Genomic DNA, 2,521 nt, shown 5'->3' with positions numbered 1-2,521 from the left:
TTCCGCACCTTTTTTAGGGGTTGTTACCCCACCCTAGAGAATTACCATCTTCTTTTGTCTCTCATTCTTTTGTATATTTTGGAGTTTGACAGCTGAACTCCGCCATTTAATTTGCATATGCAACCAAAGTCAGACGCGTGATTTTGAAGGTGTTCTTATTTAATGAATTGTGATTAATTGGTTAATATTAAAATCATAAAGAAAGTTATATCTAATCGAGTAAAGTGTAAAGTGAAGGGGAATATAAAAATATATTGGTGAAGTGGCTGCTTTAATAGGGCATTCGCACGAGGCGATTTTACAGGCAACAAAAGTTGAATATGAAGTTGAATGAGAAGTTGAAAGTGAAAAAGTTGCCATCCCTATTCAGACGAGGCGATTTTGGATTCAACACGAATCGTTATTTACATTATTGAAAACTAATTAAAATCGCAAAATTTTATCAATTGGTGTAAATTTGGTAAGCCAAGCGTTGGTAGAAGTGCTTTTAGCGAAGCTGAAAGATAAAACAAGAGTAAAAAAGTAAAAAAGAAAAAAAGTATGTATACAGAACAGTGTTGGCATTTTTGGTACAATTGTACTTGTTTGATACAATTTCATTTACAATATACTTTCCTACTACGCAGTACTTTTTAGTAAAATTTTGTAATGAATACTAAAAATATATAGCTCTGAAAATTCACAGTTCGACTGTTCGTATTTACCTTTGTAAGTTTTGAAAAATGGCTTGAACGAACCAGTATAACATAGCCTAGCCAAATTTTCAAAGAAACTTTTCGATACTAAGTTTTATTAAAACAAAATGTCAAAGTCAGCTTCATATAAAAACAAAGTCTTCGTTAATTATAAGAAGAGATTTTCTTAAATATACCTTTACGGCACTCACATATTGACAAGGTTTTACTATTTATTTTATTATTCTTTAATTTTAATTATCTGTTTATAAACTATAATGTATTCTTTAAGAAAAACTGTATAAACCCAAGATTAAATCTTTGCGAAACATCCAAAAACCAACATACTGTCGTAAAAATGTCGAGCTTTATTAATATTCTTTAGTTTTTAGCCCATTCAATTTTAGTATAATAAAGTGCAAGTTTAAAGTAGCTGGGACTTATCGTTGAACTTGGCAATTTTGTTTTGTCGACGATGTCAGCCATTTTCTTCCATACGAAGTGTGTTCGACGATTTTTTTATATGGAGGAAATTAGCAACACCTTCATCAAAGAAATCTTAAAAAACTTAGTTATATTAAAATTTAATGGACTAAAAAACCACACACTCAAAATAAATCTAGGAAATCGAATTAAATAGATCGAAATTTTTACGAAAGTGTGTTGGTTTTTTTAATGTTGCACAAAGTTTGAACCTTGGATTTGTACGGCTTTTCTTAAAATATAAAGCGTATTTTTACAATAAATAATTAAAATTGAATAATATTAAGATAAATGGTCAAATCTTCTCGTAGTTTTGATAAGCACTTGAAATTCTATTAAATTGTCAAATTTTAGTACTGAATCCAAAGAAAATGTCTCTTTTATCCATTAATAATAACTTAAATATGCTTTTTGTTAAGACGTATACCTGAAAATTGTGTGCATACATATTTGCGTTAAATGCAATACATGTGCACGTGGAATCAATTTGTAAAAGTGTAAAATACGTAAACGTATGTACATAAACAATAAAACTTTCTCATGAATACCATAAAATCATTGCTCTTGAAGGGAATGTACTAAGAAAATATATGAGCTAATTAAAAAGTGTATACAATTTATAGCCGAAAAGTACATTTTTTGTATAGATTTCGTACTGAAGAAACAATTTCATATCCCAACACTGATACAGAATGTAAACAAACACAGGGTTGCAAGGAAAAAAGTTGAACGAGCTCAAAGTTGGCTGGCGACCAACTTTGTTGAAAGCGATTAGTTGAAAGGCCGTTCGGACGAGGCGATTTTTGCTTTCAACTAAAAGTTGCCTGAAAAATCGCCTCGTGCGAATGCCCTATAAGGAGAATAAGTGATAAATGTACGCTTATTTCCGAATTTTACAAAAAAGGGCATATTCCAAACCCAATTTGTAAATAAATTAGCGACCAAAAATTACAAAAGTGGGTGTTAAAATAATGTGTAAACCCTTTACTACAAGCGTGTGCAAAATTTTTTTGGATCGGGTCACCCCGGGTCAAATTCAGCATACATATACAACTTTTCCATGTCAAATACGAATAAATTTTCCAAAGGGCTAAAAAATTGGCTAGAGGCTATTTTAAATTTACGTGGCCCAGATTCGCTCTCAAAATTTTGTATGGCGAATTACGTGATTCGGTTCGTAATTGGAGGCCAATCACGAATGAGAGCGAATTACGTATGGGAAAGCGAATCACCCGGCGTGGAAACATCGTATAACACCATGAACCAACGACTACAGATCACGCAAACCGCCATCGTTGTATCTGTAATCGAATTTCAGAGGAACAAATGCAGTTGGGCTCCAAATCTCAAAAAACAAAAAAAAA

Source organism: Rhagoletis pomonella, unplaced genomic scaffold (assembly GCF_013731165.1).
Source record: "Rhagoletis pomonella isolate Grant_MI unplaced genomic scaffold, Rhpom_1.0 Rhpom_scaffold_00035, whole genome shotgun sequence".
NCBI lineage: Eukaryota > Metazoa > Arthropoda > Insecta > Diptera > Tephritidae > Rhagoletis > Rhagoletis pomonella.
This window is presented reverse-complemented; position numbering follows the sequence as displayed.